Raw genomic sequence first — 13,234 nt, forward strand, 5'->3', positions numbered from 1 at the left:
TGTGCTTTTCTCTCTGCCAGCTTGGGATCCGGTACCCTGGGTGCCAACCCTTCACCCTGCTGTTTGTATTCTGGGGTCTTGGGGTTCCTTCTTCTTCTCTCTGGGTCCTTCTGACTCCTCTCTCTCTCTCAGACTTGGCCTTGGAGCTGGGCCCAGCCGGAACCACAACTCCCTGTCAGCCCTTCTGGCTGAGCTTCTCCGCTCTGCTCCTCTGACTAAACTCTGACAAAAGACTGACTCTACAAAAGACTGACCCTGATCTAAGATGGTGCCCACCTTATATACTCCCTCTATGTGTGAGCTCAGGTGACCAGCACCCAATGAGCTCCTAGCCTTACCCAGACTGCTCCCCCTATCTGCCCCTACACTACTGGGATGTTCCACCCCCCTCCCACCCCAGCCAGGGACAGACACTGTCGTACCTGCACATATATTGGTGGGAGTACCGTCGATCTGTCCCCCGGAAATGGGATGTATGTAGTGCATGCAGCTATCTGAGCCCAGTTCCACACTCCATCCTTACCCGGGAGTGGAATACCACACCTCTGGCTTGAGGTGTAATACCCCTGTAGCAGCCGAGTCCTCAGGGTGCTACAGTTCTCCTAATCCATACTCAACAGTTCAAGACAAGATAATCAAGGCCGCTCCACCAAATGTGATCCATATACAGACGGTGAAACTCAGACGTATGAAACCAGTCTTAGGGTATGTACACACAACGTTATTAAGATGCCGCCGAGGTTTTTCAATGTGAAGCCGGGGGAAAAAGACAGTTATCTTCTCTTTCAAGTGACTTTGCTGGTAGATCTCCATCGTTTTTGAGGCAGCTCTATTGCCGGCGTCTTGCTTACCTGTTGGAAGTCACCCAAAGAATGAGCATGTTACTTCTCTTAACCACTTCACAGTTTCCAGACCCTGAAGCGGTTAAAAGAAGCAACAAAAGACTGAATGTGTGTGACGCGCCCCCTGGGACATATTCCTTTTTGAGGGGAATACCCGGCACCGGATCAGATGGGGGGTTGTAGTCTCCGAGCGGCTGTGACCCGGTCCCGTGCCCAGGGCGTCAAGCTCAGTGTGATGTGGCAGTTCTACAGATGTTACTAAAGTTCTTTTGTGTCGACTACGCCACCCGTTGTGATGCGGTCACTGTGGCCGCCGCTGCAGCAGGGTCCGCTGAGGCTGATGGTGTAGGTGCAGCTTTTGATGGTATAACCCCCAACGGGTGGGGTATAGCCTCAGGGGGTCAGGTGCAGAGGATGGGGGTTGTGGTGGTGCAGCATAGATGTTAAAGGAAGACAGAGTCGGGTTGTGCAGTTTAGGGTATTTACTCACTGCTGATGTTCCGGTCACTCCAGCTGCTAGTGACCACCCGAGCCGTGCTGCGTCCACCAGGTCCTGGATCCAGCCAACCCCCAAGCGAGTCCGGAGCGTGACCCTGAGCTCTCCTTCTGTCCTTTCTCTGGCCGTCCCCACTAGTGATCCACCCAGGTCCAGCTCCCTCGGGCCTTCTGTTGGGTGACCCTTGGCCTTGGGTTCCCTGACCCTCCGTGTGGTATGCCTTCGTGGTGGATGTGGTGGGTGGCCGTGGCAGACGCTGCCCACGGCCTCCGGTCTCTGGCTGGGGATTGTTTTTACCCCCACCAGTTTGGGTTCCGGTACCCTTTTGCTGACTCCTCACCCGGTGCTCTAATTTGGGTTCTTGGGTCCCTTCAGTCTTCCCCCTCTGGGTCTTTCTCTTTCTTTGCTCCACTCTCTCTCTCTCTAGGGCTCTGCTCTGCTCCTCTTCCTGATTCTGACAGACTGACCCTGATTCTAGTTGGTGCCCACCTTATATACACCCTCTATGTGTGAGCTCAGGTGACCAGCACCCAATGAGCTCCTATCTTTACCCAGGCTGCTACCCCTATCTGCCCCTACACTACATGGGATGTTCCACCCCCCCTCCCACTCCAGCCAGGAACAGACTCGGTCGTACCTGCACATTTCTAAGTGGGAGTACCGTCGGCCTGTTCCTCGGAAATGGGATGTATGTAGTGCATGCAGCCTACCGAGCTCAGTTCCACACTCCATCCTTACCCGGGAGTGGAATATCACACCTCTGGGTTGAGGTGCAATACCCCTGTAGCAGCCGAATCCTCAGGGTGCTACATTCCCCCCTGGTAAATCACAGCACGTCCTCGGGCTGTAAGGACAAAAACACCAAAACATACAAAATTTTTCATATAAACATAATAAAACATATAAAACATTATATATATAAAACTTTTCATATAACATTCTCGTCGTCTCTTGTTTCAGGTTCCTCCTCCGGACACTGTGCAACGTGTGTCCGGGAAAAGTGCGACAGTCTCTTAGAAAAACAGGTTTTCTATAAAACCGGTAGGGGGCGCTTTAGGACGCGCAACTATTTACAGGGGAAGTTGGCCGCTCTCAGTCCTCGGCCAGGTAAAGGGAAGGGAATGGCTGCTCACAGTCCTCAGCCTGTAGGATGAAGGGGTTAACGGGTAAACAGTTCACTGGTCCCAACGGGGACTATTTTAGCAGCAACGGTTCACTGTGCCCCGACGGGCAACTATATACAGTCTCTACTCCCGTCCTCAACGACGGCTCCCTCCTGCTTTTTCTTGGTGATATTGTGTTGCTTCAGACCCGTCCGGGTCCTCTGGCTCCTCCTCCCCGTGCCGCAACTCCTCCTCCGTCAAGCGGTGTACGTGGAGGGCGTAAGGTCCTTTGGCACACTTGTGCCGGGTGAAAGTGACCTCGTCTCCGACGTAGAGGTCACGACCTCTGTGCCCTTCCGGCAGGTGGGACTCGACGTCTCTGCGGGTCACAAAAACGTCACCGCGGTTGTTACGGTCCCGAATAAAGCCCCACCCATGCTGCGGGTTGAACTTTATCACCGTCCCGATGGTGCGGGGACAGTGCGCTGCACGGGGGTTCCTCCTAGTCCGGCTCTTCTGCTCCGCGCTCCGGATTTGGGCCTGTTGTTGCCGGACCCGCCTCTCTCTCCGCTCCCTCGCAAACTCCTCGAGCTGTTGGCGGCAGCACTCCGCACGCTCTGCTGCAGCTGCCCTAGTTTCCTGAGTGAACCCCATTAGATCTTCTCCGGCGGGGTCCCACTCAAACTGTGCTTCCGCTAGCGGGGGCGAGATCCGTGCCACGGGCTTCGGAGCCGGAATCAGGGGTTCATCCAGGGGTCTTAGTTTCTGCTGCTGTTCCAGCTCATGGTATCCTTCGGGCCAGATGAAGGGCCGCCCGTCCGGCCATGTGAGCTGGCTGAACAAGTCCTCCCCCAGGTGTGGCACCCTTGGTTTTACGGGCGCGGGCGCGGTGGTGGTGGCGCCCGGGTTGCCCAGGCCTTGCGGCCAGGCCTGGGGCACCTGGAAGGTGAAGGGCACCGTTAGGACGGCGGCACCCTGGGCTACCTGGCCTTGCGGCCAGGCCGGAGGCTCCGCGGAGGTAGGGGGCGCTGTTGGTGATGCGGCGCCCGGGGGTACTAGGCCTTGCGACCAGGCTGGTGGTGTTTCCTGCTTTGTCACGCTCCGGGTCGAGGCGCGTGACGTCCAGGGGTCGCTGCGGCGGCTTCCGGTCGGGGCCTAGTCCATAGCGGTGACATGGCGGCTACGGGCACAGCAGGGGGACTTTCGGGCTCTGCGACGGGGAGCTGGGGCAGGTAAGCGGTGTCACGGCTTGGGGTATAGGCGTCCCCTTTACCTGCCTCCATGCGTTCGGCTCCCTTCTCGGCGCCGTCTCCGGCCTTGGGTCCTCCCGCGCCATCCTCAGAGGCGGTCTGCTTCCTCTTCCAGGGTAGCGTGCTCCGTTGACTGGTCTCAGCTTGCTGGGTCATCTCCCGGCTCCACTCCGCCAGTATCTCGCGCTGTACCCGGGCCATCCTCCGTGCGAGGCCCTCCAGGGCAGTCTGTGCACACTCCCGGTCTCGGGGGAGCTGCGCTAAGATCTCCGCTAGACCTAGCGGGGTTGTGGACTCTAGCAGGCTCCTGACCATCGGGTCGGTGCTGCTCTGCTCTTCTTCCGGCAGGCTCCTGGCCAGCGGGCCGGTGCTGCTCTGCCCTCCTTCCTCGGTCTCTAGCAGACTCCTGGCCAGCGGGCCGGTGCTGTTCTGCTTTCTCTCCATCTCCGGGTGAGCTCCTCCGCTACTCCTTGTTAGACCTCTTGCCTCCGGGTCCGCTCGCTCCACACTGCTCCAAGCGGCACCCATCTTTTCTCTTCTCTTTCGTCTCCTCCCACTTCGAGGGCGGTCCCGGGGCAACTCGGTGACTGTCAGCTCCAGGGGTAGTTCTTTCACGCTGACAGACACCTCCAGCATCACAGTCTCTGTTGGTGGGGGCGGTTTCCACTTTTGGCGCCATTTTCTGTCCCGGCCCACGATGGGAGGTGGCCTCTTGCCCTCCTTTGGCACGCCCATAATGGCGTCCGCTGCTCTTCCAAGGCGGGAAATCTGCGGTTTTGGTGGGAAGCGTCGCCCAGTGGCGGGAAACTCTGCAGATGGCGGGAACAAGTTGGAAATGGCGGACAATCGGCGGGAAACGACTGGTGATGGAGTCCGATGGCGTGGACCCTCCGGAACCGGCGGGAGACTTCTTTCTGAGGTAAACTTGCACTTTTCTTCAGGCACGCAGTACCCGGGTGTTGCGGGCACGTAATCCTGCCGACTACGCCAAAGTTGACGCGCCCCCTGGGACATATTCCTTTTTGAGGGGAATACCCGGCACCAGATCAGATGGGGGGTTGTAGTCTCCGAGCGGCTGTGACCCGGTCCCGTGCCCAGGGCGTCAAGCTCAGTGTGATGTGGCAGTTCTACAGATGTTACTAAAGTTCTTTTGTGTCGACTACGCCACCCGTTGTGATGCGGTCACTGTGGCCGCCGCTGCAGCAGGGTCCGCTGAGGCTGATGGTGTAGGTGCAGCTTTTGATGGTATAACCCCCAACGGGTGGGGTATAGCCTCAGGGGGTCAGGTGCAGAGGATGGGGGTTGTGGTGGTGCAGCATAGATGTTAAAGGAAGACAGAGTCGGGTTGTGCAGTTTAGGGTATTTACTCACTGCTGATGTTCCGGTCACTCCAGCTGCTAGTGACCACCCGAGCCGTGCTGCGTCCACCAGGTCCTGGATCCAGCCAACCCCCAAGCGAGTCCGGAGCGTGACCCTGAGCTCTCCTTCTGTCCTTTCTCTGGCCGTCCCCACTAGTGATCCACCCAGGTCCAGCTCCCTCGGGCCTTCTGTTGGGTGACCCTTGGCCTTGGGTTCCCTGACCCTCCGTGTGGTATGCCTTCGTGGTGGATGTGGTGGGTGGCCGTGGCAGACGCTGCCCACGGCCTCCGGTCTCTGGCTGGGGATTGTTTTTACCCCCACCAGTTTGGGTTCCGGTACCCTTTTGCTGACTCCTCACCCGGTGCTCTAATTTGGGTTCTTGGGTCCCTTCAGTCTTCCCCCTCTGGGTCTTTCTCTTTCTTTGCTCCACTCTCTCTCTCTCTAGGGCTCTGCTCTGCTCCTCTTCCTGATTCTGACAGACTGACCCTGATTCTAGTTGGTGCCCACCTTATATACACCCTCTATGTGTGAGCTCAGGTGACCAGCACCCAATGAGCTCCTATCTTTACCCAGGCTGCTCCCCCTATCTGCCCCTACACTACATGGGATGTTCCACCCCCCCTCCCACTCCAGCCAGGAACAGACTCGGTCGTACCTGCACATTTCTAAGTGGGAGTACCGTCGGCCTGTTCCTCGGAAATGGGATGTATGTAGTGCATGCAGCCTACCGAGCTCAGTTCCACACTCCATCCTTACCCGGGAGTGGAATATCACACCTCTGGGTTGAGGTGCAATACCCCTGTAGCAGCCGAATCCTCAGGGTGCTACATGTGCACAGCATTGTCGCTTTTGCATTGTACACACTTTTTGCTCCGGTTCTGTGTCGTTTTTTCAAGCAAGGTCTGGAATGTACCTGAAAACAATGTTGTATGCACATAACCTTACATTTACTTCTTTTCCACCCTGTAACTGTTTAGGGACCTAGGGTGGCTGTGATGGCGAGGGAATGCTGCACTCCTTCACCCCGCCTCCCAAACAAAGACAGGAGTCCCAATCTTCCCATGTGGTGATTGTGCTGCACATCACTTACTTTCTGGCTGTCGTTCTGCTCCATCCGCGATCCATTTCCTTCAGGGACCGCCACTTGAACATTAAAGGACTTCCACTCCATTTTTATACAAAAACACAAATTTACTTTCATCTTCAGCTTAGCAGAACATTCAGGGGAGGACAGTTGCATTATCAGGGTTGCAGTTTGTTGTACAGCACAAGTTCTTAGTTTACCGTCCGGTTGTCGGTCCGTCTCAAGCTATCCCTTTCAGTGGCCGTTTTGACCCTGGAGATAACGGAGTCACTGCAGCCTTGTGAGTCCCGCACAGCCTTCTCGGTGGTAATCCCTGTCCGTCTAGTCCTCCGCTTCTTGGAGGTCTTGGAGGAAGCCTCACTGCCACCTCTTCTGGACCGTAGGTCCCGAACGTGATGGGAAAGCCTTTGTCCGATTTACAGACGGTTCTCTGCTGCTGGACCGACCGTGCTGCTCTTTTCCCTGGTCCTGCAACAACTCCTCTAAAACAGGACCTTCTCCCAGTCCACACTGTCCTGCTCCTCCCTCACTGAGCAGCTCCTAATTCTTCAACTATTTCCTACCTTAACCATCTCCTATCTTAAAGTGCCCACCTCTGCACTGCCCAGATCCTATCTATACCTACAGTATAACTACCCTGTTCCTGTAATTAACATGTCCGTCAGTAGGTCATGTACAAGTTTACCAGATAAACACAAAATACCTTATCATGTGCACACAGAGGGAAGAAGAGGGAAGAGGCACGTGACTGTCCCGGTCACCCCCTTACATAACCCTGCCTATTAGTCTGTATATATTTTCCCCTGTGCCCCATATACCCTCTATAGATAGGGGTGCAAACAACATGATTCTTTTTTTCTGGACAATATATCAATAAATAATGGACGGCTTCCATTTTTTATGGACAAATGTTATAATTCATATATGTCTACAGCTCTGATCCTTCAGTTTCATCTACTGTGACCTGTTTTCTATATTTTTACAGATTATTTCTAAGTATTTGATTATTTTTAATGAATGGGCAACCCATTACTACTATTACTCCAGATCATTTCCTTTCTATCACTCGATATATATATATACTCTTTATCCTTCTATCTCCCCTACACCCCATATATTCTCGATACATAACTCCTTCCATTATTTCACATCATTTCTTCCTATAATTTCCCCTACCACCCTATTATACCTCACATTTGTACTTTTACCTATATCCCAATAACTCCACCTGATACTCTATATAACGCGATGTTATCCATACAACCTCCTTAGGCTTCTACTAGCCAACTCCTTCCATTGCTCCATATAACATCCCCTCTAACATTTTTTTTCTGTTACTCCATGTACCATCCCCTATGACTACTCCAATTCCTCACTATACCATTCTATATAATTGTGTAATGTTCACTGTCATTTATTAATCTGTGCAATAATTTTTCCCATCCATGACAACACATTTTTTACATTTTCATTTGGAGAAAATCTGTCCAAAAATTTTTTGTCTGCCCAAAAATAATCCAGATTTATTAGTTTTTATTACTACCTGTTCACTATCGTTGGAAAGCCATTGCAATCTTGAATGGATATTTGATCAGTGAACAATATTTATCCCTTCATTTTGACATTTAGATTCCAGGGTGGGAAAATATGAGTAGTGCTTCGACTTCACCTTATCTTTTGGAGGAATTAAAAAGAGATATGTTATATGCAAAAATATAGTGAAAATCGAGGCTGAAATGCAGTGCTAAATAACAGTACAATGCTGTATTCTAATAATACTAATGCTGCAATATAGTGAACATACAATATTACCATACAGTCCAAACTGAAGGTAGAATGCAGTAAGAATATCTAGCAGCAACAGTTTTTATTTCATCATGTTAAAAATTTGGATAAAAACTTGAAAAAATATAAAAAATAAAATTGGACAAACATCCTTAATTGTCGCGTGTGCCAAATAATAATGCAATGCTGTAACCAAATAATACTGTCATATGTTGAACATAAAAACGTACGATTCAGTGCAATGGATTAATAAAATATCACTGCCATATAGTGAAAACAAGATGGTATCATACAGTGTAATACAGTAACTAAATAATACTGCCATATAAGAAGCTGCAATACTATGATTGTGTCAAATAATGCAGAGACCAAATACTGCTATATAATGAACATAAAATAGTACCCTACGGTGCTGTCAGGAACATATTAATATCAGGAAAATGTTCTTCCATATCTGCCTGACACAGATGTTCACCCCCCTCCCTTATTCCCCTTCTGCTCAGCACAAAAGCCCCAATTAGTCCATGCCTGGTAAATAGTTTATGCAAACGATGCCAGCCAAGGAGTGTTATAACTTCTTTAAGAAGCAAGCATCTTGTCTCTGAAAGACGCAGGAGGTAATTAAAACGCAGGCTTGCACTAATTTGCGTGTAACTGTTGAAGCTGCTTCCCGAGCCTCAAAGGAAAATTTCTAGATGCACTGACTCCGATATGAAATATGATGTCTTGTGAGTTCCATAGGTCCGACAGTAACGGGACCCATATGTGTAGTGACCAAATCAGCCCAGGAATGTATAGGTAGTTTTCCAGGGCTGTAACCAAAATCAGGGAGCTGCAGCGCAAAAACACCAGAATAGCAGACTGCAGTTATGTGATGTGTGATATCTAAATAAAGATAAAATCATAAGGGAAAAAATGGCATAGTTTGCAAGCTTCTGCGATCAACGAGCGATTAGTTATCGCAGAAGTTAGCGTTTTTAATAAAAATGTACAGGCTGGAGACCGGCCCACATGATGTCGCCACAAGGGGCATGTGGCCAGATCTCCCCTTAGGTATAAAAGAATCTATGGAGAAGACAGGAGCACTCATTGACAGGGGGGGAATAAGAATTATAAGCAACGGGTCCTGTTCAATAACAGCATATTCCAACCGGGGAGCCCATCCTCCACCTATATTGAATCGTCTCCATGATCGTATAGTAAGTTGACTTCTTTTTATCCTGTTTATTTTATGTAACTGCTTATGTATTTTAATGTCCTCTTTGTAACATCCTTGTATATATTTTTCCTAAACACTGCCTCCCTTTTGGATTAAATATAAAATGTAATAGTTCTGTTTATTTTGTTCTGAAATCGTTCCCTTCCCCGAAGCCATATAGGCTACCAAAACGCAGGTGTCCGGCCAGGCCTGTATTATATTTCAAACTCGGCCGGTGGTGGCAGAGACTATTAATAATTGGGCTATCGTGAAGCTGACAGTGACCGTACGGAGGGCGTTAAACACGGTTTCCAGGCTGTGGAACCCAGGGTGTTGAGCCATACGCTCACTGGTCGCTTACCAATACCTACGTAGAGAGTGGTGGCAGCGGTGGGATATTGTATGATCCTGCCGGTGTCGTCCCTGACAGGTGCTATAAAGCAAATTAATCATTTAACCAAATAACACTGCCAAATAGTGAACAAAAATAGCACTATTGAGAACCAAATAACAATGAAATACAGTAGCCAAATAGCAACCATTTACGGAACATACAATAGTACCATACAGTGCTAAATAACAGCACAATATTGTAATCAAATACTGTCATACAGTGAAAAGTTACCAGATAACAGTGCAATATTGTAACCAAATAATACTGCCACAAAGTGAACATAAAATTGTACAGTTCAGTGCCAAGGCTGTGAACAAATAATACTACCATATAGTGAAAATAAAATTGTACCATACTGTAACCAAATAATACTGCCATATAGTGAACATAAAATAGTTCCATACTGTAACCAAATAATACTACCATATAGTGAAAATAAAATAGTACCATACTGTAACCAAATAATACTGCCATATAGTGAACATAAAATAGTACCATACTGTAACCAAATAATACTGCCATATAGTGAACATAAAATAGTACCATACTATAACCAAATACTGCCATATAGTGAACATAAAATAGTACCATACTATAACCAAATACTGCCATATAGTGAACATAAGATAGTACCATACTGAAACCAAATAATACTGACATATAGTGAACATAAAATAGTACCATACTATAAGCAAATACTGCCATATAGTGAACATAAAATAGTACCATACTGTAACCAAATACTACCATATAGTGAACATAAAATATTACCATACTGAAACCAAATAATACTGACATATAGTGAACATAATATAGTAGCATACTGAAATAAAATACTGCCATTTAGGGATCATATAATAGTACCATACTATAACCAAATAATACTGCTATATAATGAAAATAAAATAGTTCCATTTTGCAACCAAATTATACTGCCAAATAGTGAACATGAAACAGTACCACACTGAAACCAAATAATGCTGCCATTTAGTAAACATAAAATAGTACTATACTGTACCCAACTAATACTGTCTTTATAACATGAGTGTACCATACATCACTTAAATAATCCATCTGGTGATTGCTAGGTGGGACGGCGTGGTAAGAACTCCAGACTAAGTAGCTCCTTTGCTATTGTACAAACCAAGATATAAATGTTCTTCTTCATGGCACTTGCTGTAAATGCTGCCAGGGCTAAGAGAAAGGACCTGGGGCCACTGCTAGGGTTTTTAAAGGTCAGTCATATGCACCTCCCGCCCCCTAAAAAAATAAAGCTTTGTATCATATAACATTGTTGATTCTAACCGGGCCAAATATTACCATCATACAGTATAATAAATATTACCGCCATACTGTTACTGAAAAAAAACACTATACAAAGTCTAATATTTCCAATGATACTACTATACAAGGCTCAAATTGTACCACCGCCATCATGACTACTATTACTACCACTACATAGTGATAAATATTATTATTTATTATAATAATATTACAATACTATTAGATAATAAAGACAACAAAACAAAAAGCAATAATACCACCGTGCCGTAACCTTATAGCGGCAGATGACGAGTCTCCCCAAACATAATGCTATACAAGCTGCTCCCCTAAAAACACAACAGTGCCATATGGTGCCCCAGACAGTAATTGTGATTCGAACATAAAAAAAAGGTGCCATCTTTTGTACATAACCCAAAGCAGTGAAAGCTTCTTTAGGAAACTCTTCATCTTTGGGAACTTTTTGGTGGAGTTTTTCATTACCTGATGCGGTTTTGAGGAGGTTTCATTGGAGAGTGCCTAGTTTAAAATTGATTCCTTCACGATCGACTTCAAAGGAACATTTCTTTTTTTTATCAAGCAGTTTCCAAACCCTCTCATCAACAATAATGGGGATTTCCCATAGAAATAAATAGTAAAAAATTTTGGAGAGGGTTTGCTCAAAAAAAAAAATTCTCAAAAATCAGTTTGAACATAAACTTCGGTACACACTGCAATGATTAAATGGCGAGTCCGCTGCCTTTTATCATAAACTGAACAAAATCATAGCAGGATTGTTTAAAAACATCATTTTTTTAAAAAGTTTTTTTAATTGAGATTTTTTAATTACAGAAATGACATTGCGTAGTTTGAACACGTCGGCTGCCAGAGAGTACATAGAAGTCCGTTTTGTAAAGTTTTGCATCATCGAATTACTTTATAAAGTGCTCGGTAAGGACTAAAAGCTCAGGTTATCCTAATGCGGTCTCGCTACTCGGAAATGCTGACTATATAGGAATCCGTAAAGATAATGGAAGCATTGGGACTTCTTATCTAAATTCGAAACCACATTGCAATTTTTTTCCTTATTTTCTAATTGCTTTCTTTGGGATATGCCTGTATATGATATAGTGCACACGTGTAACAACATATATAATAATACATTCCTCTATTTCTCTGGTCCAGTTTCAGAAAAAGGACGTATGGAAATTGGGTATTGTAATGGATCCTTCGCTAGGTTCTCTTGTTCAATGTTCAATTTATTTTGGTGAGGTTATAGGAGCATCTAGATCTTAAGAAGCAATTCAGAAGACATTAATGTCCATATCACAGTCAGCTTTCCTAAGTTGTCATTATCACCCCCTACTATGGTCCTATAGCCATCTTTCTTAAGGATGGGTTTTGTTGGCATAATTGCCTCTTTTGTACTGCAATGGTATCTGTGGGAAGTATTTTATTAAAACCACCTGTGAGAAGAACAATTTTGTAGCCCAATTCAATAATCTTGACCTCCAATAATCCAATTTTAGGTATGTATCCAAAGGCCACAATGGATAAGTAGAGTTGCCGAAAAATTTGGGTCCTCACTGTCTCAGAACCAAACTCCAGACGGTTATAAAGAAAGTTTTTATTTAAGGCATGGAACATCAACATTAATACCTCTTCATTACTTTTCTATATTTTGGACCAACAGTGGCCCTTCTTCAGGTTGACTTAATATAAGATGGTTTTGGATGGGAACCCATTGTCAATCCAATTGTGAGAGTTGGCAGGTTTGATGGGCTTCTTGAGTAGAGTAGTGTTACACGCACACCGCTAGGTTCAGATAGGGCGAGATGGGTTTCATTAATTCGTTGGAATCCTGTGAGAACCATTACTCAGGGCGACCAGTGGCTGCAGCTTTTCTCAGGAACATGATAGATTCAGTTGCTGACCAGACACATCTGACAAGAGTCTTTTTCAACAGTTTAACAGTGGGATTTAATCTTAAGCATGGCCAGTGCAATTCAGAGATATTATAGCAACAATCTTCATTACAGTACAGTCTAATATAGCAGGCACAGTAAAGTCAGTCTCTTCAGTAGTATAATTCAGCACAGATTAGATCTCATAGCAGCACACTTCTATGCATACATAACCACAGGATTTTCCTTCACAAGGACTCAATTGTACACAGCATTCTTTATCCTGTATTGAGATGGAGGGGGGGGGTTGATGAGAGAGAAGATCTCTATGACATGATTCCTTCCAGTCCTTATCTTTCTGCCCGATAATAATCCTCAGTGTTAGCTCAGGGAGTCTAGCTGATCTGTGTTTACCTTCCCTCCTGACCTGAATTCTGTTCCCTTGCCTTCTGTGAGATACAGATCACACACCATCTTTCTCTTAGGCTCCAGCCAGACAGTAAAAAACTTCCCCACAATCCCCCTGGGGCTCTGATAAACACTCCCTGTCTCCTGTGAC

The 13,234-nt window shown here is 46.9% G+C and overlaps 1 protein-coding gene across 13 annotated transcripts in view; it reads left to right on the top strand.

Annotated features, from left to right (window-relative positions):
* Positions 1-13,234, top strand: part of RYR1 (ryanodine receptor 1) — a 184,423-nt gene that overhangs the window by 58,832 nt on the left and 112,357 nt on the right. The gene's annotated exons all lie outside the window — the stretch shown is intronic.

This window comes from Phyllobates terribilis, unplaced genomic scaffold, assembly GCF_046119375.1.
Source record: "Phyllobates terribilis strain yellow unplaced genomic scaffold, ASM4611937v1 Scaffold_7__3_contigs__length_470593459, whole genome shotgun sequence".
NCBI classification, from domain to species: domain Eukaryota; kingdom Metazoa; phylum Chordata; class Amphibia; order Anura; family Dendrobatidae; genus Phyllobates; species Phyllobates terribilis.